The 25,952-nt window shown below is 39.5% G+C and overlaps 1 protein-coding gene across 1 annotated transcript in view; it reads right to left on the minus strand.

The window, feature by feature from the left end:
- LOC136707298 (ADAMTS-like protein 1) overlaps nt 1-25,952 on the minus strand; it is a 147,673-nt gene that overhangs the window by 99,273 nt on the left and 22,448 nt on the right. The window lies entirely within an intron of this gene.

Below are 25,952 nucleotides of genomic sequence, written 5' to 3' on the forward strand. Positions count from 1 at the left end.
CTCTCCCAACTATGAGAACTTCACAGGTCATTCATCTTTGGCTGTTTACTGGTCGGCATTCCTGAATAGCTTCCCTACTGTAAACTCAGGCTGTCTGTCTGTCTGTCTGTCCCCTGCAGCTCTTAACTTTGGCACTCCAACTATTCAATTTAGATGCACGTAAAGGGCAGCGGTGCATGCTATGCTTGATGCTGATATTTACGGTATCCCTTTTAGCCTTGGGATTGACTCGACCCCAATCCTAATTTATTATTACTATTATTAAAATATAAATTAGCACTTTGCAAAATAGGCACTGAGTGAACAACACTGGAGAAAGAGTTTTTCTTAAACTGGTTATAGAGCTATGAAGATATGGACAAGCTGGGACAACTTGCAAAACCTGGCCAACAACCAAAAGATATACCGTGCTTAAAGCTTCAAAAGAGGAGGAAAATTGATAGGAGCAATAGCTCCCTGAGATGAACTCAACCCAGTAACATTAACAATGAAGATAAAATGAACATTATGATAAAATGTCAGACCAGCCCTTAGAGAGAGAGTAAAGAATAGATGCCACAAACATGTGGTCACATTTCCATCCCAGGTATTTTATTACCTGAGCCATTCTTCTTATTGCAAAGGTATTATTATAACTTCTGCCCTAGAGGCAGCTCTGCACAAGAGTGTTTAATTAATATGTAACAGTTTACAGATTCTATTTTGAACTGCATTTTTATTCACTGATAAGGTGTTACATTTTAATCCATTTTGCAGATTAAAAACAGATAAGATACAAACAGTGCAAAAGTCCAGAGAGAAAGTGAATACAACATGATACAACTGTTATCCACTGAAGATCAAAATAAATATCTGAAATCAATGCACCTTAAAAACCTACAGCGACACTGGAGTTTTGTTCCCTAACAAAAGAAAAGCACAAAACAAACATGTTTTTAGACAGAGTTTTACACCCCTCCTCTCCTGCTGCAGTCCCACTGCTTTGTTTACCTTTTGCTACTGAACAACTGGTTCAATTCAATACTTAAACCTCAGCACAGCTATCAGAGTTATTTTTAACCAAATCTTTTATTATGACCAGTTTGGTCAGTCTGTGCTTGGCTTGTTTGAAGGTTATTGCTAATTGTAGCTACAAGGAAGTTGGCAGGAATATATACAAGGGCTGGACTTTAACCAAAAAAATACAGTGACATGACGTCAGTGCACTGGAGCATAGAGCAGAACTTTGGGATCATTTAACCTACTGTCAGATCTGAGCAGCTGAGCAATTCACTGCAGTGATATCAACGAAAAAAGAAAAATGAATGCTGTGCATTGGAATTCATCAGATCAGAGAGAGAAGAGGGATCTTAGACATGCCACCGAAGAGCCTGGAGACAGTTTGGGCATCCGAGAAGACCGAACACAGCGAAAGAAAACACACCTTCGGCCACACATGCAAGTCCAGAGAGAGGTGTCCAAAGGCTTGCTTGAAGATTTTTGTCAAAAACTAATTTCAGAATAAAAAGCTAGGTAATACCTTCTTTAATGTACTACTTCTTTACTTTTAATCCTGCAGCTTCATTTAAATGCATGTATAAGGCCTTATATTGTAGTTGGTATAGCTAAGTGCGTAACACTGCTGCCCTATCTACAACTGACATGGCAGCAAAGAAAAATGCTAAATATCTATTATATATACACAATATTATAAAAATATGATAAAAATTCTAAAGTCATAACAATAAGATGTAAACACTGTACTGTATAATGTCAAGCATAACTGCTCTTAGGTAGCTATATTAACATGGAGAATACTTATATGCATAACAGTAGTGTATCAAACCTTACATTATAAAATGTCAGTGTAAATAGGCTAATGCATGATATGTTTTCAGAATCATGTGATCATGCAGTAAAATGTTTTACAATATTCTCATAATCAGGCGGCATGGTGGTGCAGCAGGTAGTGTCGCAGTCACACAGCTCCAGGGACCTGGAGGTTGTGGGTTCGATTCCCGCTCCGGGTGACTGTCTGTGAGGAGTTCTCCCTGTGCCCGCATGGGTTTCCTCCGGGTGTTCTGGTTTCCTCCCACAGTCCAAAAACACACGTGGATTGGCGACTCAAAAGTGTCCGTAGGTGTGAGTGAATGTGTGTTGCCCTGTGAAGGACTGGCGCCCCCTCCAGGGTGTATTCCCGCCTTGCGCCCAATGATTCCAGGTAGGCTCTGGACCCACAGTGACCCTGAACTGGATAAGCACTTACAGATATTGAATGAATGAATGATAATAAGATTTTATACACTTTTTAAACCTCACTTCATACTTTGAAAAATCAGTATTGATTAATCTCTCCTGAAAAGAGGCGGGTTGATTTCCTGATTGAAATTTCTTTTCCTGTTTTATTTTTTCAGGATCAAGTTTTCCACAGAAATGAAATTTTGAAATTGATAGAGATATTGTTGGGAACCATCCTATGTTCAGTCTGTTCTACTGCTACACTGAGCATTTCAACTGGAAATATGCCTCTGACCCACAAAATTGTTTACTTTGAAGAATATATCATATAAAGTAAAAAATTGATACTTGGAGAAGGTGCATCTTTACCAGGAGAAAAGAAAGCTAGCTGTTACTGACTGCTGTATGTTAAAATGTTATTTTTTTTTTTTTTTACATATAAAGAAACCGTTGTCATGAAACTGTGAAATGTTCAGAATTAATGCAGTGTTTTGATGTCACACTGTGAGTGACGTACTTAAGTAGACACTTATGCAGAGTGATGTACAATTTACTCATGTTGCACATGTTGGTGAATGTAGTAGTAGTAGCAGCATAGATTCTTGTCTAGGGACTCATATTGATGTAGCATGGTGTGATTACTCAAGCGGGGAATCGAACCCTAGACTTCTGTGTAGAAGTCCAATGTGTTTACCCTTACACCCCAAGTCTGGCAAACATATAACATGAAATCTGCACAAGACGGGAAACTCCTAAGTGTGTATGATGATATCGAAATTATGAGTGATGATATCTGAACCTGGAGGTATTTCTCAAAAATGTGATTTGTATAAGACTACATTCAGACAAACAGTATACGTTTTTATGCTACTGCTACTGTTTGTTATTTCATCCATTTTTAACACTGTGCAATGTTTAATTACATTTTAAACTGTGTACATTTATATTATGTTTATACATATTTCTTTTCCAAGTATATGTTTCCATCTCAGATGTACAGCTCCTGAGCTTAAATTAATTAAATTAAAGAATCCAACAAATACACAGTGCAATGATTGTGACATGTTTCAGGTGTCTGAAACACACACACACACACGTTTGACTCATGGACACTAAACTCTATTGATGTTTATAGAGCATTCATAATTACAATAAATAAAGGTTTGGATTCTCAAATAATGCAAACTCATTTTTCACATCCCCCTGAGAGACAGGGGGATCACATCCAACTGAGAGTCAGAGCTGCATGCTACTGAGGAGATTTATCAATGGAGAGTAAGCAGCCTCTCAGCAGCAGTGTCCCTTGGCTAAATTCAGCCTCCATGGCTCCCATGTGGGACTGGACACTTCCTGTGTCTGACAGCCATGACAGAGGCCAGATCAGTGGAGAGAAATGTGGCTCCTCATCTCAGACACAGACCCTCACACTTCAGTCAAATCAGCACCAAATAGATTCAGAGTTATTAAATCCTGTTGGTAAAAAGGTAATAGAAGACCTACTGTATACATTATCAATTGCTATTTATAAGGATTTTACCTTCGCCAAAGGAGCCCATTAACAAGCCAGGTTTTTTAAATAATGATTGCAGAACAGAGGTGGCACGGTGGTGCAGCAGGTAGTGTTGCAGTCACACAGCTCCAGGGGCCTGGAGGTTGTGGGATCGATTCCCGCTCCGGGTGACTGTCTGTGAGGAGTTTGGTGTGTTCTCCCTGTGTCTGCGTGGGTTTCCTCCGGGTGCTCCGGTTTCCTCCCACAGTCCAAAAACACACGTTGGTAGGTTGATTGGCAACTCAAAAGTGTCCGAATGTGAGAGTGTGTGTGTTGCCCTGTGAAGGACTTGCGCCCCCTCCATGGTGTATTCCCGCCTTGCGCCCAATGATTCCCACCGCGACCCTGAATTGGATAAGCGATTACAGATAATGAATGAATGATTGCAGAATGTTGATGGTTAATCAGGAATAAAAAACCTGGTATAATGCATTAGATTCTTGAAATATAATAGCAGTGCACAGACTGAGGCATGGCTGTGTGCAACATGACACTTTTTACCTTGTTTACCTGTTGGAGTCGTCTCTGTGAGAAATACCTGAGAAAGACACGCTGAGAGGTGTACAGGGCTGAAGAGAGTTGAGAAGGGTCTGTTTTAATTTTGTGCTTATGTGCAATCTGCTCCTACCTGATGCATACTTCTTAGCTTACATTTTGATTCATTGTTGTCATTGCTTTGAGTCCTGTAGCTGTTTTAAATGAAGTTAACAGGGCTCTGCAATAAAGAGAATTTGATTGTTAAAATAATGCTACTTTTCAATCAAAATAACCAAATCGAAGTATAATAGTTTACAAATATGTGAAAAAAAAATGTGCTACCTTTAGGACAGGAGCGTTTCAAGATTTACTTTACTTTACTTGTTGCACTAGGGGACATACAGAAATAGTGAGGCACAGCTTTACTTCTCTACTTTCCAATCAGACATTGGGGCACACATATGCATCTAGTGAAAAGCCTGTTATACCCCAAATAGACTAAAAGATTTAACACTAAATTGGGCATTACTCTGCCACAGATGAGAATTGAAGAACAAATAAACTCTAAAGAAATTAATTAATTAATCCCATTTTTTTATTTGTGTGTACTTTCATGGATATATAAAAATAAAAGTCTGTATAAATCTCCTCAGTGTAGCACCATTTGCCAAAAATCATCTACAATACCTCCTTTCATAATTTATGAATGTCCATTATTCCTGCAAAAACCAGTTCTGGCAGAAAGCATTTGCTGCTCAAGCTTTTCAAAAGGTGCTGGAGCATTATGGGAAATGTAGTGAATTTGCTTGGTGTGTCCTGTAGTTCTGTCAGCCATCCAGGATAAAACAGGAGAAAAAAAAAAAAAGACTTTTTACAGCTGTGTATTTTATTGGGGCAGAGCAATATTTTACTGGGGCACATGCCTTAATAAACGGTGTCTAACCACACACTACTTTGGGACAACAGACCCCAATCCGCACTCTTGATGGCCTGGATGCTTAATTTTCTGCCATTTTTGGCAAACAGGTGGCATCACTTCGGATATTAAATATCTTCCATCCATCTTTTTTGTGGTTGGTGCAGTTCACTGCACAAAAATTCCTTGTCATTGTTGCTTTCTAGTGTGAAGAATGCTGCTTTCTGCCACCCACTGCACACAAATCTGTGATAACACTGCACAGAGACCCGTCTATTTATAACGCTATCAAAAACCCATCTCAGCGTCAATGTTAGTCCACTTTCTCCTGTAAAGAGAAATCAAGTTCTGTCATTAGGTGATTCTCGGAACATAGGTGATCATGCCATCTGGATTTACACCAAAATTGCACAGCACTTCGTGGATCTCCTGTAAAATCCTTGACTGCTGAGTGAACCATGTCCATACTCATTACTGCACTAGTATAACATAAGAAGTGTATTTGACTAAAACCCTCCACATGGTGCAAAGTATGAAATCCAAGGCTCCAGGTCGACCTCTAATGGTTCTCTGGGGACGAATAAGCTCCAACAAGAGCATGATTCCCGTCAAGTCTCCTCTTGTGTGAAATCTCATGATCCAAACCCAAACGCTGGTTCCCAGACTGAGCGCAGAGTCATGAACGGTGAAGGTGTTGAGTGGCTGCAGTGATCCAAAGAGGCTGCAAGGATCCAGTTTGGCTGCAGTGAAACCTGGACCTCCTGCTGAAATTAAGCAGGCAATCAACTCCAGACAGACAGTGTCATTAAAATAAGTGATTTACTGTTCTCCCAGATCCACAGAGAGCCACAAAGCCTGAGTATACGAGGAGAAGAGTGGTGTTTTCCAGCCATGTGTGACGGGATATTATCATCAGCAGTAAGGATGCAACCGGGAGACTGGTCTCACAAACAATCAGCAGAACGGAAAACAGAAAAATCAGGGAGATTTTAATTTAAATAATCGGTACCAATACTCCACAGCTACACCTTAAAAAACAATGGATTGTAAGGTTTTTTTTTTTTGGCCTGTATATACAGTTCTAGGAAAAATCTCCAATCAATATCAGACTTGAAGCTGATTCCTAAAAAAAAAACAACTTTTTTTGAAAGTAAAAATGTTGTTCTTCCCTTGACACTCTTCCAAAAACCTTCGATTCCTTTATTTGAAAGAGTGCATTAAGCTGCTGTGTATGACTAGAGTTCATAGAATTGAATTATCTATTTGTGGCTAGAGGAAAAAAAAACAGTCTACCCTCAACTGTACTTACAAAATAGTATCTTATTAAATGAAAATATCTTTAAATTAATGAATAGATCTAATATTTATTAATTTGTTAAGAATAAAAGCGTTTTGGGCAGCACAGTGGCACAGCAGGTAGTGTCGCAGTCACACAGCTCCAGGGACCTGGAGGTTATGGGTTCGATTCCCGCTCCGGATGACTGTCTGTGAGGAGTTGGTGTGTTCTCCCTGTGTCCGCGTGGGTTTTCTCCGGGTGCTCCGGTTTCCTCCCACAGTCCAAAAACACACGTTGGTAGGTGGATTGGCGACTCAAAATTGTCCGTATGTGTGAGTGTGTGACCCTGAACTGGATAAGCGGTTACAGATAATGGATGGATAAAAGCATTTTTTAATTATTCAACAATTTTACTCATTTTAAATGCATTTATCTACAGAACAATTCTTATTCAGATGTGTGTAATTCTAGCTTACTTTAAAAGGAATACTATGAAAGAATTGGCTTTTTAATCTCCTGGGCTCCCCTTACCTATTCCTAAGTGTAACTAACGTTTAGAGCACTGTTGTGAAATCAAGTCACACATCCCTCTCTCACACAGACACAGAGGGAGCTTCTAGCAATGAAAAATAAAATATTTCAAATGACAATGATATTATTTTTAAACACGTTTTTCAATATTTCAATATGCATTATTTACAGCATCATTACAGGGTGCTGTCCAGATCACTGCCTTTAATTTAAAGTTAGTTTAAAAATATTAATATTGACAAAGCCAAGAGTTTTATGACTGATGGTGATATCATGTATCGTGTTGGTTCTGGGCAGTTATGTTGTTTATTGATATCGGAATTATATTGTATCAAAATTTAGAAACATATCGTGATATTGGCCATATCGTCCAGCATAGACCTCAAATCTATCACTCATATGACCTCGGTTTGCTGGTAAACGTGACGTGATATCAACCATTAAGTCAAGGACACTGGGTATTGTAGTCCTAATTGTGAGTGACCTTGCCTAACCCCCTAGAACACCAGCAGCTATTCTGAACCAAAGAGGAAATGGGGTCATGCCACAAAAACCTGGACTGTCACAGTTCCCACGACAGAGTGATAGATCACAGAGCAGAATGGACAATATCCATACAACTCCCACACAATGCCTAGGGTCACTTCCTAAAATATTGTAGCCTTTCCTGTACATACTATACATCCACAAGTGTCCAGATATTCTAATTAATTATTGTAATGCGTTGTCTGTAGTGATTGAACTATAGGGAAAATCATAAGGGCATTTGTGACCATCCAACACCAGACCCCGAACTAACAAATACCCTCAGGTTTGAGTCCAGTTAAAACCTTAAGGCAATATTCAAATATTTAGTTTAAAGCTTTTCCAGAAAAGTAGAGGCCAGAACTGTAGTAAACAAGGGACAATATCCATATTAATTGCATTAAAGCAACAAACAAAAGCAGGCCATGGTGGAGACAAGTGAAAGGTATCAGTGTTGCATTTGCACTCGTTTGCATATGAATTCCTTGAATAGCAAGACAACTGGCGGCATTGTTTAATTTCCTTTTGCCTAGCAAGCCGAGTCTTGCTAATACTTCATGTAAATTATGCTCTACTAATGAATAACTGAGTGTCTAAATTCTTTGGGAATATAATAAAACATGTTCTTTCCACGTAGTGTGGAAATGCCCAGACAGGCTTGATGATTATGGACGTCCTGTTGCAGGCCAGCTCAGCACCCAGAGCTTAAGATATAAACAATGCATTTCAAAATATCCCAAACATTGTTTGTCAGAAAGGTCTAAACATGTTGGAAGATTTCAACAAACCAGAAAAGTAAATGCATCTCTAAGCCATTTCAATTTGTGCTCTGGCCACTAAGGAAGCCTGAAAGGAGGCGCTGTACTGACATAATCACTCTGTTTTCGGTTATCCACTTAGTTTACATCCTCCATCACACCAACTTGGGGCAAAAATGCCATTTGTTTGCCGGATGGCAGCCGAGACACATGATTAATGTCTGGCTATGTGTTACATTTTGTGTTTGGGGTTTAAATCCATTGAGACAGATTTTTTATGCTTACAAATTCCAGTGTAAATGACTGAGTAATTCTTTATATCCCTGTACCATCCTGAACACATGGTTTTTACAGTGGAGGCTAGAAGCCATGCATCTGGATGCACTCCCACAGTGTAGGCAAAGCCATCCTGCCTGGTGCCAAGGGTAGGCCTTATGTATAGGAAAATATAATTTGGCAATTAATTAAAGAGTGTTTGCTGGATTCGATGGGTCTTCCCAAGTGGCAGACGCGGTGGACACCCAAGTTAAGAGAGCAGGGCGTAGAACACAGCAGGGATTAGAGGGCATTCACCCAGCTTACTGCTGAAGGATCTGAGGAGCCAGGGAGAAGAGGAGTGATCCCCTGAGATCCAATTGGTTTGAGCAGTTGTGTGAGTCAAGCTGAATAGACGCTAGGTTGACTGGAGCCTCCACTGAGTCAGCAGCAGAAAAACATTTTCTTTGGGTGAGGTGACATGCTTCTAAAATGACTATTCACCACCTCTTTGAAAGCTGCTGTAAGAGAAGCCCATTAAACTCTCACTGTATTGAGCATGGTACATAACGTACATTTCAGTACGAGTTGGTCCCAATTTTCAATATAGGTCAACAGAAATGAGAGGTGAATATACAGCTTCTGCCATAAATATATCAGTTTCTGCAGCTCAGCAGTACACATAAGCTGACTTGCATATGTACAAAACTGCACAGCATACTTTGGGTGAATCCCCTTTCACACTTTCATCCAACCACTTAGCCTTACCCCTCCATTTTTCCTAAGGGTAGAATGTCTCAATTCTTGTTTGGAAAGAGGGGAAGGGCCTACATATCCCTTGAAACTGAGATTATTCAGGGACACACTCCAAACAAAGGGTAGTGAATGTCTTTTGAATCACTGGCAACATGGCTGCCATGTTTTTCTCCTTAAATTAACATATATATTATCTTAGTTTAACGTAGTTTCAATGCATTATGTCCTTATTCTTCATAACAAACATAAGACATCAGTAGCAGTATTCTGATATCTCAGTAGTTAGCTAGTAAAGAAGTTTCGAACCAAAAGCTGCTGAATAAACAGCTGAATTCATCTTCATAATAGAGGTAAGAATAGGTGATAATTACAGGATTAACCAATGCTTTTGTACACACATGCTGTATTCAAATTAATTATGTTAAAAACCAGCAGCACTTTTCTAATATTGCTGCAGACTGAAGAGCTGCTCTTTGTGTTCTGAAGATGTATCATATCAGATGGGCTGTTGTCCCATTTCACAGGGAAAGATTTTAATCACTAAACTTGTAACTTGGTTACAAAGGGCAAAATAACACTCAGTGTAAACTTGTCATGGAGGGAGCAAAGAATGAGGCACGGGAGTAAGAGCAGAGGTGCGGGACTTTACTTGGAAAATGGAATCACAGACTAAAAGACTAAACAAACCATGGGAACTGAATGTTATAAGAGAAGGCAACAATAACTTAAGCATATACTGAAGAAACAAACCAACAAAACAATGTAAACAGACCAAGATTAAGACAGCGTCTAAGGGAAACCAGAAAACTAAATTAAATTAACACAAAAGGAAGAGCTAAATAACTGAACTCACTATAAAAAAGACACTAATGGTAACTAAAAAAATCAGTAAGAACTAATCATAAAGACAGAAAATTAGAGAACATTATAAACGGAGAACCACTGGGACACTAAAGAGGGCGATGGAGAGAAAAGACAGAACCACAAAAGGCTTAGAAACTAATGAAGATGGGTGTCAAATTAAAACAGCACTAAATATATTAAAAAAAAAAAAACAGAAAGAGAAACCTAAGGAATAAACCACAATTATAAAAGACAAAGAAACCATGAACATAGAAGACAGGAAGTGATCTAACCAGGAACAAAGACCTTTGCAATGACCGACAAACACTCAGACAATGAACCAGTTCCCCAGGAATTGCCTTTCAAAGTGTGCAACAGGAAGTGACAGGAAGTGCTACGAGAGGACCATTTGAGAGCAGCTTTCCATTCGTTCCGATTCATTTCAGGGTGTCTTCGAACAAAAAATGAAAGGTATTTCCGAGTCATTTCTGAATATGACATGGCCCACGTTCTCTTCTACAGAGAACAGACTTTCTGTCATTGGATCCACAAGCATAAATTGGTCATAGCTTAGTAATTCATGTTTTTCCACAACAATGCCAAAGATGATGTGATAAAGCTGTGACCTGAAAACACTGCGCTTTAATGTTTGAGGAAGTGTAGTACAATCCAGATGCACCGATATTTGCCCAAAGCTGTTCATAACAGTTTGAGAGACTTGTGTCAAGGAAAAGTAGTGTTAATCGTGGTGAAGTGTATTTATTTTACATAACCATCTGTCCATCAATCTCTGTGACAGACATCTGCTGCTGTTCATTATTAATTCTTGCAAGTTGTTTTATTTCCCATCATCTTTGACTGACTTGTGATCAAGCCTTGTGTGACATTCAAAAATTCACATCCATCTGGTGGTTCTTATTCTTTTTTTGTTATAAAATAATTAATATTATTATTTTGTTAAATGCTTAGGTCAAATCATACCCACATATTTGTAAAAGAAGACAATCAAAGTTTGGCTCAAGTAAATGATAAAAGAACCTGGTTAAATGCAGTGAGAATGAAGAAAACTCCATTGTAAGAATTAGACAAAATTATGAGGAAATTAATAATTTATTATTAAAATTATAGCATACATTATCACCTATAGTTATAGAGTTTCAGAATGTGTATTATATAGACAGTTTTTGACTAGAAGAGAAATATTCTAATTCTGAAAATACCAAACCTGTGCATCAGTGCAAAATATCTCCATTCTGGGAGATTCCCATTCTTAGGAAAAGACATCATTGACCACTGGTTTCTCCATTGAAATCAACAGGAAAACTGGGACCAGTATCCTGACAAACTCTAACTAAAATATTTGAACTAAACTGGCAAACCTTAATTGAACCCACCCCCCACCCTCCACCACAACCTACCACCCATTAGAGAATAATCCATCCATTTAATTGTGGCAAGCATTTAAAGTATTTCATCCTCTGCAGTTCAAACTTCTTCAAACGTTTCAGGTAATCCAGGGAGTTTCTAGACATCTCTTTGGAGAAACAGCAAGCCTAAAATCCACAAATGATTACCTGGGCCTTCAAGCCTTCAGTTTGCAAAGAAGGCAATAAAAATCATCACAAAAGTCTTAAAAGTTAAACAGGTTTGTGAACGCATGTCAGAAATGTCATTTAAAATTACAGCGTAAGAGCTAGGAACTGAACAGAATCGCACACCCAAACTCTTTGCACGAAACCAGAAACACACTGGCACTCTCACTTCACATGAAACCGCAAACACGCTCATTCAATTGCCTGGGCACTAGCAAAACAAATGCTGCCCTCAGGCTGCGATTATTGAGCAAATGTCACAAGACCCGTGCCAAGGAATTAAGTCAGGGAAAGCAGTGAGGGTGGGTTGAGCAGCAGGAGGCATTCGGGTTCATAATGCCAGCTGTCTGACAGCACTCCTTCACAAGTTTTCATCAAAATTCACTTTTACTAAAACCAGTGATTAGCACAGGGGAGAACACTGCCTCTGAAAAGTGAGAAAAGAATGCTAGATTAGCCCAAGCTAAATTACCAACATGCCTGATTATAGCGTGCTTGTACAGACTCAAACACACTTTTGGATCCAACGTTACAGCCACAGAACTCATAATTATACGACCTGTCACAAACAGGCCTGCCTGGACGTCTGGTGTCGAGCTGAGACGGAATCTCTGTGGTTTTGAAGCACGATGGAGCATTTTAATTAAGGGAGAGTGGGAGCGCATGGTTTTGATTCAGCCCTCCCTTTCTGTCATTTGTCTCACCTCATCATGGACTGAATGAGGAGGATTAGGCTTGTCAGCTGGGCACTATAACAGTGTGGAGGCTTGTAAGAGTCTTGTCCAGAGCTCTCAGAGAGCCATGTGTTCACTGGAGCTGGCAGTAGGAATGAGGGAGCCAGCTATACTGTGCTGTACTGTCTTCAGTTAGCATAACTTCACAGTTAGCATGCCTTCCGAAACATGCTCCACAGACAAGTAGGGGCCATTAAGGACACTGTATACGTGGGATAGATTACTCCAGCCCATAAGTGCCTTCTGAAATCAGACCAACAGCGCGCTCTCAATGCAGTCCATTTCTATACTGATGGCTTTAATTTAGTTGAACAAAAAACACATTAGGGCTTCCGTAAAAAAAACGTAAAGGCCACTGCAGCCCACAGAAAAGTTTCTAGTAAATTGAAAGAGAACTGGGAATGTGAGGAATATTTGTTCTTTCTCAGTTTTAGAGGAATTTCTGTTTTTATACTTTGTACTTCCACATTACCAGACTGGGGGCTCAAACTGTGTGTACATTTATTTAGAGTGTGTGCCATAATGTGACATAGATCTGATATTTTCAGGGCTGTGTGCACATGTAAAACCCAATTTTTCATATCAGATTTGAGTCACTTTAATGCCTGGTCCTAGATCAGTTATATATCCGATTTGCAGGTGTGTAATTTCATTCGTTTTTTACCTGTACACATGCACACTGTCATCAAGTTTCAAATGGCACCGTGCTGCCTGTGTAGTGAACTCAGGTGATCCTGAAACTACAGCTTCTGCATCAAAATAATGTGCTGAATTTTTAAGAAAGCATGTGTGCAGGTGATAGCTGAATATAAACAGATTTTGTTAGACATACTACACAGTACCTGGATGTTAAAGTTGTACTTGTATTTAAAATGCACACAGCACAGGTCTTATGGACCCATCTGGGGCACATAAACGTGTCAATATGCATGTTTGCCATTTTAGGTTCATATTATAGGTCGTTCATAACACGAAAGATATGAATGTGAAAACAAAAACTAATAAAATACAGGACCTGATTAATGAAGCTTGTAATATGAACGTTGCCATAGGTACAGATCAATACTGAGTCTTAGTTAGACTTGCTTAAAAGACAGACTGAGGTGAGTAAATGATTGCAACTATAGACTGAATTCCAACTTCCAGAAAAATCTCCATGTGATTGACAGGACATGGATCTATAGACCCATGTTTCTGCTACTACTATAGTTTCATTACTCTAAATAATGGGTGTATTTATCCTTTACAGTCTCTTTAAGCACTCTTCTCTTTAAACACTCTGGGTCAGGCTAGACTTCCCAGAAGCCCCATTCTATGATCATTGTTTTCTTTGACACAGACACAAAACCAATCTGGCAACCAAACCCTTAACTAAAGCCACACGACTCCACAGACAAAACCAAGCAAGGCCTTAAGTGGCTGATAGAGCAGTGAATAAAGGCTTGTAATTAGTTGTAAAAGAGAAGAAAGAGAAGGCCACTAATCTTATGGGGAGCCACTCCAGAACATTCTGCCATGAGGCCAACATCAAGGTCTTAACAAATGTTCTTCAAAAGCCATACATTCCAGCTCTAACTCATTTATGAAAAGGAGCCCCATTCAAATGACGTGGTGCCTCATGTGAGTTTAACCATGAAAAAAGTGTTATTTTTCACAAGCCAGAACACTGACGATATTGCGTGAAAGCACCAGCTGTTGCATGCTGAAGGCTGCTGTAAACATGCTTTATTTCTTCACTTATCTACCCATATTTCTTGAGCAGTGTTCTTGAGTGCCATATCACTCTGGAGAATGTGGGCAATGTGCTTGAGTTAGCTAAGTTTGACAGTGATTAGCATGCTAGCCATATAAATTCTCAGAAGGAAAAACACCATTTGTTTCAGTGTCTCCTCAAATACCTGAAATGAACAGGGTTGAGCGGGTGGGCTTGAGTTTAAGTTGGCGCAAACAAGAGCAGTGGCATGACAGCTGTTGTAGGTGCTGCTCAGCTCTGGGATCACATGTGCATGGGTTCAAGCTTTGCCTCAGGTCACTGTCTCTGAAATTTGGTGTTGTTCTCCCCTATAACTCTGCCACTATGGTTGCCCTTGAGCTCACCATTGTGTTGACCCCTTGCAGGAGAAGCCAAACGTAGAACAAGTGTTAAGCTTGTGTAATCCTATTATCTCACAGGCTTTCAGTAGCCTATGGCCCATGATTTATTCAGTGAGATTTCCCCAAGCCCTATAAATGATTCACCCTGAAAACTCTCAGCATTAAAACGTTTCTATAGGTAGTTAATGAGCATACTGAGCATCACTGTGTCTGGTGACCTCGGGTGCACTCAGGACCCTAACCATTACCATAGGAACTGTGTACGGCCATGAGTTACACTCTCCATTAACATCAGTGGGTAGACTCTTGGGAATAGGATTTATATTTTTAGCCCCTCTTAAACTATATGCTAATAAAAAAAAAGTTGTCCAAACACTTTCAGATTCTGAAAGTGAGAGAAGACAGAGTAGCATGGCATTTATTATTACTAATATCAATATTTGTGTACTGAGGACATAGTGGTCGGTGTAGCACTGGCATACACTAATGCCATAAAGAAGGCTCCTACGCGCTTAGACCAACATCATATTGAAGCATGGCAGTGAAAATGGGTGGTTCTGGATTACAAGGCTCTAAATCACATGAGTTACAAAGGTGGTCTAAAATGATGTGAGGACGTCTTCAGAAAGGCAGCTCTTTAGCAGCATCTATTTTACAGCATAATTGGACTTTGGCTTTTGTAACCATATATTTTCAAACTAACAGCAGCTCTTAATTCAACAGTGTGTTTGGTTAAAAAAACACTGACTATGAAAAGGACATGTACATGTACAGTATGAAGATCAGGCAGCACCATCCATCACAGGCACCCCATCAGCACAGGCTAACTAACCCCTTTAACTGCGGTGCCAAGAAAACTGACGCAAACCCATTTCTTTTAACTACACTTTGCATAAAAGCTTCCAAAAATGGTTCTAGCCACTTAGATACCACCACAGAAAACCCTTTAATTGGTACAGAAGTTTATGTGGAGGTTCTTTAATCTTTTAACATGTTTTTCAAGCTCCGACTATAAACATTTAAAAAAAGACCTATGCTAAAAGGTTATGTACTAATAGATTTCTTTTTCTTAGTACTGTTCAAGTACTGTCTTTTCTTATTTAGGGACCAAGTAAATTCAGCTACAATAGATCTATTAGATGTTATACTTGTAATAAAGCATCCTTGACAAAAGGTCTCACTTACTTTTCAGAGAATCAGTGACACTAATATATACACACTGTAAATATTAGAAAATGTGTTTTCAAATCATCCTTTTAAAAACAATACTAACCTGTATTTACTGTATCTCATGATGAAACAACTTTTATCTGAATATCAATTTCAGCATTCAGCAAGAGACAAGGGGTTTTAATTCACCAAACAAAAAGACAAAAACAAAGCAGAAAGCAAATCAACCTCTACAACACATAATATGCATACAAGGTCTAGTCAGTGGTTGTGGATGAGAAGAACACAGAGTAGTTGGGGAAATGCACTGTAGAGGTGCTATTGGGATTGTTGGTGATGTAGCATGTAATGTTCACATGGAACTGGTGGCACTGAGCATGCTTTAACGGTGCCATTGGGGCTAGGTACAGCCTTAGTCACCAGGAAGGCCAGTGTGGATTTAAAGTTGTTGATGGTAAAGGGTATGGAATGACTGTAAAGCTGGCTTGGAGGGGGGTGGGTCTGGGACGCCAGACTTCACTGTTGAGACTTCTGGAGGTGTTGGGAGCTTAGTTCAGTGAAACACTGATGAGGGGAGGTGTCGGCCTGATGACCCCTGTGTAGAGCTAGTGATACAGTGGGTGGTTTGGGTACTCATGGGCTGGGCTCAATGAGTAACCGTAGATGTTAAGGGTCGCTGTTTGCAGATCGGATCATAAACGGCCAAAGCAACCTTAGGGTGTAGCTGTAGAATTGGAACAATAGAAATTACATGGCTGCTGGTAGGAAGAGAGTGGGGTGGCATAGGATATTTTACATCTTATCTTGTGTATGATTATAATTACACAAGAAGTGAACACATTAAAAGACCAAGGAAACAAAGTACACACAGGAGACAATGATGACAAGGGGGCAGGGCAGACTTAAAAAATCTTTCTAGAAGGAATAATACTGGTAGAGTGTGGTGGTCCAGCCGAAGTGGGGGACACAACCCTAGTCTGTTGTGTGCAGAGCAATGGTTTACCAACAGCCATGCAAACACCTTTAACAGTTAACTGTGTACAATCCCCCATATTAGCCCTTATTTTAAGGTGTAAATGGTCAAAACCATGTACTATCCAACCTATTAACATATATTTATATTTCAAAGCCTACGCAGAAGGTTTTATGAATGATAATAAAATCCTTGGCACACCCAGACCTTCACATTCCAGCTGTTCTAAAGAGACAGCCCCCCTGGAACTATGTAAGATCTGTAAAACAGAGGAGATTTATTGGGCACCATATGTGCAGTGGCTGTTGGTGGGTTGTGGAACTCTCTGTAGGTCACTGTCTCTTTCCCCTCTGCACTGCTCCAGCTCGTGTGTGTGCACTAAAGATCTCTCAGTAGCAGTGTTTGCTCAGGAGATTTTCAGCACTGTTACCTTGCCCAAACACCGAGGTGCTGAAAGACGGCCCCTGTTTGTTTTCGCTGTTACTAGGATCTAGAGGGCAGCCGGCCGCTCAGTCATCTATATTGCCAAAAAAAGAAAATGAGGGCAAGAGTCAGCCACTGTCCCCTGGGATTGTAAGTCCGGTTGACTTTTTGAATTGTTAGCTGCCCAGGGTATCAAGTCCAGTGATTTTAAGTAAATCATCTGGAGATACAAACTAAGGGCAAGTGTGAGCCACTGTAACTTTCAGACAGTGATTGGAAATTCAGTTTTACTTTTAAATTGTTTTAGCAGAGCTCAGAAAAAAAAAAAACATTAACATCCAACCTTTGTGTATAGAAGTTTTATTTAAATCCCCATGCTGAAAGGTTAAAAAACCCTCAGAGTTTGTTGTTCTTTTCTTTCCCAAAATGCTATCAATTATGGTTATAAATTAATTTAAATTTAAATTTAAACTGCCAACTGGATAACAGAAATGGTCTAAACGTAATTTTTCCTCATGATGCCCTTTACTTAACTAGGTTGCCTGGCACACAGGCTGAAAAAGAAAATAATAAATAATAAATAATAAAAAAAAAATTAAAAAATAAAGAAAAGTAAATACTAATAATAAAATTAGGGATGTCCTGATCCGATCTCGAAGTTCGGTATTGGGGCGCCAATCACTGCGTTATTTTGCTGATCTGTATCGGCTTTTTCGAGCTCGATCTTAAGTCCGATCCTCCGTTTCCTCTAGCCGGTGACCTCACATTTCCTCCTCCTCCTGTAACACGGTTTGTAAATGTTGTTGTGATCTGACTGCGCTGGCCACCGTAACGGACACAATTCTTTCTGACTGTTCTGCACAAATGCAGGGTTCAGAGCTGGAGTGGGACGGGATTAGAGTTGCCAACTGTCCCATATTTGGACACTAAATGCCATGTTGTGACTTGTTTTATCCCTGCTGAAAAGATATATAACTTATTTTATCACCGTGTCTTAAAGAAACTATATTTAATTTCTTCCTCAACACATCTGTGATGACAATAAAGCTGTATTATACATAAAAATAACATTTAGAGGATTTCATATAAAATTAATATGAATTAATATTAAATGATTAATATGAGCTGTGTGTGAAGACAACATTTGTTACTTTCAGTGTATGTGAGATATTCAGTGTCAGGCAGATTCACTGGGCTGATTTTAATAACTATAATGTACTTTAAATGTGCACTGTGTAACAAAATCTAAGAATTGGATCGGGACTCTATCAGCAGATACACAATATTAAAAGGGCAAAAAAACGGATCGGGATATACCTACATAAAATTAAATTAACTAAGTATTATATTACCAGTACCATGCTTAACTGTGGTGATGGTGTTCTTGGGTTTGAATACATTTCCATTCTTTCAAAAAATGAAAGCCACATCCATGTGGATCTTGATGATACTTTGATTCTTTTTGGCCTCTCGCACTACTGCCCTTTTCAGTACAGGGGTGACTTTCGACTACATACTATGTCTCAGATGTTTACACTGTGGCCACTGGCACTTGGAAACAACTAGAAATATCTTTATAGCTTTCGCACATCTTGTAAGCAGCAGCAGTGAGGTGGTCCTCACTAAGCTCATTGGTTTTACAATGATTTGCAATTAACTTGCCAGTGGCTAGAGAACTACTGCATTTGCTATCTTTAACTTAGGACATAGAAGAGACTAGCAGGAACATTTGGACTGAAATGAAATGATACTGTATTTACTCAAAAACTGGCAAAAAATTTAAGACCAATTAATAATTTTGGAAGTTAAAGGGAAAAAATGGAATAAAAGGTATAATATTTCCTGACCAAAACGTAGCATTTAATTATGACGGTTAGGTGTAGAATAGTCGTGCCAAGTTACACTTGAACAAAAAACCAAGATTTTCTTCGAAGTCAGCACAAATGTCCCAAAAGTCTACAAAAACAAGTAAAGTCACACACAGAAGTGGAGGGAAGCAGGGTGCTGAGCAGCTCACATCACCTGCATGGCCATTAACATGTCAACTGATGTCTGCTGTCTGTGAAGTCTCCACAGCCTGTCAGGCAGCAGTGAATATGATAGGACTGACTCCCATTGCTATTCTGCCAGAGATAGCTTTACAAACCTCAGCCAGCCAGCTTTCTAATGTAATGCGGCCCCTACCTGTTGAACCCTGTCTATAGGAACTGAGGCTAAACAGCTGGCAGCAAATGAAACCCTGTATCATGTCTTTATTGGCCTCACTGTGCAGAAACAGTCTAATTATAGCAGGTATCAAGAGTCAGGATTGACAGCACTTTGCATGCTATTGCTGTATATTTTCCAATGAAACTGTACGTTGATGGACAACCAAGGTCAAACTTCTGATTGCTACAAACAGCCTTCCATGATAAACACTGAGGCCTTCTGTTTGCCTTGTCTGTTAGTTAACATAGGGAGGATGGACCTCATGTTTACTGGCCAGCCAACCCTGGTGACTCTTTCTTGGAAATGTAATGAAAATGAAATATAAAAGTGAGAAAACCTCAATGGATGCTCTGTGAGTGAGCTACGCCATGAGGTTGGAGCTATTAATATAGAAGCGGAGATCTGAAACAAGCTCCACAAAACTTAAAATAAAGGCAAACAGCTCAATTTAGCTGTCCCGCTTGTGTGTGCTCAGTGATTTCATTCTGTTTGCACAGCTGACTGAAAGCTATTTCTAAGGCAGTAATGAGTGAAGCAGTGTAGGTGAATAAAGATAATGTGGTAACGGGGGACATCAAGATAAATTCTAAAGAAAGAGTATGTATCTCATTTGTGTTTGTGTGATACAGTAAAAAATTACGTTATTGAAATCAATACCTTGTGTTTAGTCCATAAAAAATAAAAATAAAAACAAAAATTACAACAACATCCTCCACTTCAGTAAATCTGCTACAGACAACAGAAATAACACATTTCAATAGGCAGTCATAATTGAGTGTTCATGCTTGTGGCTTCCCAATCATGACAAACTCTAAACAGGTTGTTATTGCTACCTCTAACATACAACATAAAAGTCCCAGTAGTTTAAAAAAAAATTCAGGTATTGTCCCTTTAAAACAAACAAAAAAACAGGGTCAAAAACATCACCTTTTTGGAGCATGGCTTAAGCACAATGCATTTTCCAGACATGGAGAAATCTCAGGGGACCGATTCAGCAAATATAATCAATTGCCATTTAAAGCTACTCTGGCTGGCTTTATGTATAACAGGCATCTGAGACAGGAGGTAAATAAAACCAGTTGTTGGGGAGAGTGAGAGTGTGCCTGGAGAGGACAGCATAACTAATGGCGTCTCAAACAGGTGCTTAGCAATTCATATACCGCACTGTATCTGTGGCCAATGCCACTCACCCGTGGCTTTCTTGGCTCTGAATAATGGTACTTACCCCTTTATAGGGGCCTTGTTTGCCTTGGAAAAACACCATGCCACTTGCCTTAGCATTTAAACCACAGGCTGTGGCCCATGGACAAAGGGGCTTTTGGCGGAGTCGGATGGGCACTGGCGGGTTTCGTGTGATCTCTGTCCCAGCAGCACATTAAATTAGCCTTTAAACTAGCAATGCAGCAAAGTGAGATTAGCTTAAGCATTACTTTGTAAAGACTTTTCAGTTCAACGCATGATGTGAGCAAATAAGCCCAAATATCGGTTTTGTGTTCATTTCAAAACTCATTTAAAGGGAACCTGGAGTCTTAGGGTACAGATATACTTGTTGTCTGGCCATGCGTTCGTGTAGACAACAGTCATGCCTGTGTATGTGCTACGCCTGTAACTGGAGGCTTCCACTAGAGGGCAGACCAGAGAAAAACGCAAGTAATTGCAGAGTTGGCTCTGATGCAGCCTCCTTTCCACTACAAAATTCCAAAATTTTCCACCACTGTGATGTGGTTTTTGCCTGCACTGCCCTCCTACCGTTTATGCGTGTAATACAGGTTGTGTGCATGCAGCAATTATTTTACGAGGACGTGCACAACTGACAGCAATGATGTGTACGTGAACGTGTAGTTAACAGCAAGTATCTCTCTACCCTTAAAAGGAACATTAGGTAAGATTTGGTATTTTTGTTCCTTAGCTCTCTCTTCACAGTACTGTCCTGAAATCAAGAGGAAACGGAGAGAGAGATGGGGTGATGTCCTACCCTCCACAAGTTACATAGTGCAGATTCTGCAGCGCTGAGCCAAGACTAAGGCGCTATTCTGTTCCCTATTACTGTTCAGTAAAGCATTACATTACAACTTTACACTAGAAGGAAAAAAGATTACTGATTTTCTGTGCAATTTGTTTTTAAATGTTGGATATCATTTTTATTCAAAGACATTTTGAATTATTTATAAAGGTCGACAGAGAATATTTAAAATATTATGTCAAAATAGCACAGCATCAACAAAGGAGGTGGTGGAGGTTTTGTTTTCACATAGATGATATATAGCTCACTGTTCCTCACTGGATAGACCAAAAAAGAAAAACTATTTGATGCTGCTAAAAAAATGACAGTTACCACTAGTGGAATATTCACTATTTTTTAAAATAATACACAGAGTATTTTATTTAGCTCAGGCCACATGTTTATAATGCAGGTCATAGACACCATATGAATGCTGACCCATCCTAACAACCAGGTTTCCCCTTTAAAACATTAGCATGTCCAACATCGGTTCTATCTCGTCTCCTGTCACATTTTAATGCATCACTTGTTTTCTCTTTGGCCCTGATCTGATAGAGCACAGCTGTAAGGGGAGCTTCCCTCATCAGAGAGAAAGAAATTGCAGTGAAGTGAAACCCAAGAGACAGAGGCTCTGCACAGAGAGCCAAGCAGGTGTAAGCCATCTTTCATTAACAGCAACAAGCTGACAAGAGTCTTTTCAAATGATAATAATCCCCAGTTTTAAGACTTTGTCAGAGAAGATGATAGGGAGGCATCAACAGTGATGCAGCTACTCAAGCATTCTGCATAAATCAAGGACTGTACACATCATTTACTACTGTTACGAATATTAAAGAGTTCATATCAGAGAAATACTTTCTCAAATAGAAGTTTGATTTAGTATCTAAACACTGTCAGGGATTACACACATTTCACTCCTCAGTTCATTTAAAAGCCCATAGTAAATCTCAAGTCACAATGCTAAGTCACAAAAACACACCACATTTAATTTCTTCTGAGAACTTTATTTTAAATTCAACTAGCATTTTGTTCAACTTGGATGGATAAGATAAAGAGTCTGTTCCAACAGTGAATATTACAGTCTTATGCTCAAGAAACAGTGTGTAAAACGATTTTTGATCGACCATTGTACACAACGCACAATGCCAAAATGTAAACATTTGAAGAAAATACAGCTCCACTCCAGGTGACTGACTCGTGAGGAATTTGGTGTGTTCCTCCAGGTGCTCCGGTTTCCTCCCATACTCCAAAAACACACGTTGGTAGGTAGATTGGCGACTCAAAAGTAACTGTAGGTGTGAGTGTGTGTCACCCTATGAAGGTCTGGCGCCCCCTCCAGGGTGTGTCCCTGCCTTGCGCCCAGTGATTCCAGGTAGCATCTGGGCCAGTGATGACCCTGAACTGGATAAGTGGTTACAGACAATGAATGAATGAAATAAAATACAGGTAGAATACTTCTTCTTTAAGGAAATGGTCTGTGCCAAAACATGATTTGCATCAGTGAGTGAAATAGACAGAACTTTGTCATGCTCTGCAATGGAAGAGTGGACAGTAGATAATGCATACATGCCAATATTGTGAAGTTAAGAAGATAATGGCCATCTTATATGGAGTGTAACACTACTCTGATATAACCATTTTTCATTAGCACGATAAGAGTCCAAGTGCAATCTGAACTGAAAACCAGTACAACGTTTACCATTGGGAGATACATTAAACATTACCATCCATTAACAGTGAGCCTTCTTGTTATCGCTATGCATGTAATATGACGAGGGGAAGAGGAAAAGCCTAGGAGAGGTGTCACTTAACATGAATGACCCTCAGGAGACTCTACATTTATATGTCACTAACAGACACGCAAAGACTATCTTGTTACGTTTTTTGGAAAGTGGAGAGAACTCGGTACACCCTCTGAGATCCCACAATCCTCCTTGATTGATGCATCAGAAGGATCCTAATGCCCACCAGGCCATAAATGACTTTAAGATGAAAGAGTGTAAATGAAAGAAAAGATGAAGACAAAAAAAGATACACCTTCCTTAAGCTGAAATACCTACAGGCTACTGAAAGTCTACAGAGGCTTGTGTTTCAATCAGATAAGAATGTGATTACCTCCCACTGCTCATTGCACGCGTATGTGAATATATGCTCCAGAGAACACCGGTGAACATTTTTTGTCATTAACCTGAGCAACGAAGCAGCGCCATTCAGGACGTCCAGAGTCCATTACATGTGTACTGCAGTTCAAAGTAATAGTCTGTATTAACATTTACTGATAAAACTGCAAACAGAGCAAATATTCATGGCTTTGACCCAAGTTTAAGGAATCTATAGTTTCCAGATCCATTAAATAGGCTCAGAGGGCATATTCATGAGCTATCTGGATGGTAAAGGGGACATACTTGCATGCTCCCATAAACCTACAGCTATCTCCAAATGTTTAAACACCTGCTCATCCTACCTTTCTTCTGAAATTTGAGGTATTGGTGTGTTAACCCCTGTTGCTGACCCCTTTGTAAAAGCCTCTACAGTTCTGGAAAAGTCTTCCACTAGATTTTGGAACATTACTTTCAGACTTGATGGCATTCAGCCACAAGAGCTTTGGTGAGGTCAAGTACTGATGTTGAATGATTTGTTTTGGAACACAAAAGTCACTCCAACTCATATTTCACTGCTCCACAGCCAATGCATGTTTTTTTTTTAAAGCCCATTAGCTCCTTATGGCACTGGGCATGGGGAATGTAGATGCATGTACACCTGCTCCAGAGCATCCGGGCTTTATTTAATTTCATGCTTTTCAATTGAAATTATACACTAATTAAGTTGTGGGAACACAGCTGAATGTCTGTCTCCACAATGAGTGCACCTTAAAATCATCTGAATTTACAAATTACACGCGGACTCAACACATTTGGGCAAGTAATGAACATGCGTCTTTACACATGTAACATCTTTGTTCTAAGAAGCAGCATAATTTACTAATTTATTTAACTAATTTCTATGACATGCATGGGTTTTTGTGCTATAAAATGGGGGCAATGCATCCTTTAAATTTCCACATACTGGAGTCGCAAGGCATAGCAACCAGCATGAATAAAAATCACGAGAGGAAACCTGAAGTCGTTTGACAACAAAGGAAGAAACTGGCTTAACTCAAATTCAATAAACTGCAGATTTGTATTTGAGCCTCCGACAATCAGAGCATTGTGCTAAAGTTTCACGAACGCAAAGCTGCCAATCCAAAGCTTTTCGTTCCTAAAGGGACTAGAAAAGGGTCAGCTATCTTCTAGCCACCCAGCCTGTAAAAGTAATGCCTCTAGCAGGTGCACAGGTAGTGATCACTCTGTTAATCTTTAAGAGAGAGACAGACAGGAAAGAGGGAATTTTGGGTCAGCGCAAGGGGAAGAGCTGTGCACCAGGCAGGTGCTTGGACAGAGTGGCGAATAGTGAGCCAAAGGCCAGTGGAAGACTCAGCATGTTCCGAGTATCTCTCTCTCTCTCTCATTTCAGACCACCTCAAACACATGGGATCCATGGCCTGTTGCTTCTGCATTTAATGAGTTTTTCCGCATAGTTTAATATTACTATCGGGTTTCAATTACTACGTTGGAGAAAGGATCCATTGTGTTTAATCCATAAGCCTCAGAAAGTTCACCTTTAGCCGAAGACTCAGAATTACCTTGCAAACATTGTAGTAATGATAGTGATATTGTTTTGTATGTGTTTTATAGCATTATTCCAACAAGAAATATGAAAACATTGTGTTCTAATTGAACAAGAACAGTTAATGCTTAATACATTACTAACAACTGGGATACAGCAGTAAGTTTGTTGTTTTGGCACGTTAGGCTGTTTTATTTGACTGAGTTTTAGGTTTCATTTGAAAAAATACTTTTATGTTGCTGAGCTTGAATATGGGTGGATTGGGGAACACTTTTTACGATGGAGAGCCTGAATTTGCGTTGAGTGGAGCGTTTCCTTTATTGATAGCTGCATTTATCCAAAAAGCTGAGTACCCAAATACTTGGGGACCGCCCTATTCTTCAGAAAACCAGCACTTAGCAGCGGCTTTAAAATTAAGGCTGCGCTGCAGCTCACAGCATGGCTCCGCTCTCGGAGTCGTTCATACGTAACATTCATAACTCATGCATACACAGTGCCACTAAGGGCACAGAGTGTACATGAATAAACCAGAGCTTCGTGGAGGTGTTTTATTTTGTAATGCTGACAAAATGAACTGTAGCTTTGCCATGCTTCTTTGTAAGTTGCGGTAGTGTGTTAGGTTTTAGGCTTCGTTCAAGACTTATGTTGACAAGGCTGAATACATGTGGAGTGGAGGGTTGCCTTTATTTATACCCACATTTATCCAAATAACAAATATCTGAATCTCAATATTATAAACCGAATTCCTACCCAATGAACGATTTTCCGGGGCCAGCCCTAAATGAGACACTAAACTACAGTGTGCCACATGTAGCATAGCTATAAAAAGGTGCCAAAAATTATTCTGTGTTTAAAAAAAAATAATAATAATTTTAGTGGATGGTTCTTTAGAGATTTTTTTATTGTAAGTGAATGTCTGTGGAACTTTAAGTTTAAAGAACCTTCTGAATTATGATTCAGTGTGTGCAGCAAACAACTTAGTCAGCA

The sequence above is a fragment of the Hoplias malabaricus genome, chromosome 9 (assembly GCF_029633855.1).
Source record: "Hoplias malabaricus isolate fHopMal1 chromosome 9, fHopMal1.hap1, whole genome shotgun sequence".
Lineage (NCBI taxonomy): Eukaryota > Metazoa > Chordata > Actinopteri > Characiformes > Erythrinidae > Hoplias > Hoplias malabaricus.